Raw genomic sequence first — 685 nt, forward strand, 5'->3', positions numbered from 1 at the left:
GCTCGGCACTGCCCCGTCCGGCCCCGCCCCACCGCCCTTCTCGGGGCGGCCCCGGCCGCGCCGCCGCCCGGCACGGCACGGCACGGCACGGCACGGCGTGGCTGGCGCTGCGCTGCGGGCGCGCCCTCGCTGCGGAGCCGCGCCGGGCCGAGCGCCAGCCCTTCCCCGCCGAGCCGAGTCTGCCCTGCCGCGCTCCTCAGCGGGGAAAAGCCCGGTGCTCCGCATCGGGGCTGCTGAGGGGCACGGGAAGTGGGGCGCCCTGGCGAGGAGACGCGTCTCCTGCTCGTGTGTCCTTAAAGCGACAACAGCAGCATCGCCACCGTCACTAATGCCCGCTGACGGCTCCGCGTTACCGTGGGAGTCACCGTTAGCTCTCGCCTCCGGGCAGCACCCGAGCGGCAGCTGCCGCGGCTGGGGGCGCTGGTGGCGGCATGAGGAGGGGGAAGCCTTGCTGGAGTAGCCCTCTCCGAGGGGTGATCGCTCACTGGAGTAGAAAAAGGACTAGAGGAGAATAAAGGGAGAATGTTAAGACCCGCAGGGGCCTATCAGCCACCGGATATATGGTTTGGTTATGGATTTGTATGACTGGTTTTGCTGCAGACAGCAGTATTTTCTTTCCCCGATGCAGAGACACCCACACTAGGTGTAATCTCCTACTCAAAAACTAGCCAAGGGAAAAAGCCAA

Source organism: Aphelocoma coerulescens, assembly GCF_041296385.1.
Source record: "Aphelocoma coerulescens isolate FSJ_1873_10779 chromosome Z unlocalized genomic scaffold, UR_Acoe_1.0 ChrZ, whole genome shotgun sequence".
NCBI classification, from domain to species: Eukaryota; Metazoa; Chordata; class Aves; order Passeriformes; family Corvidae; genus Aphelocoma; species Aphelocoma coerulescens.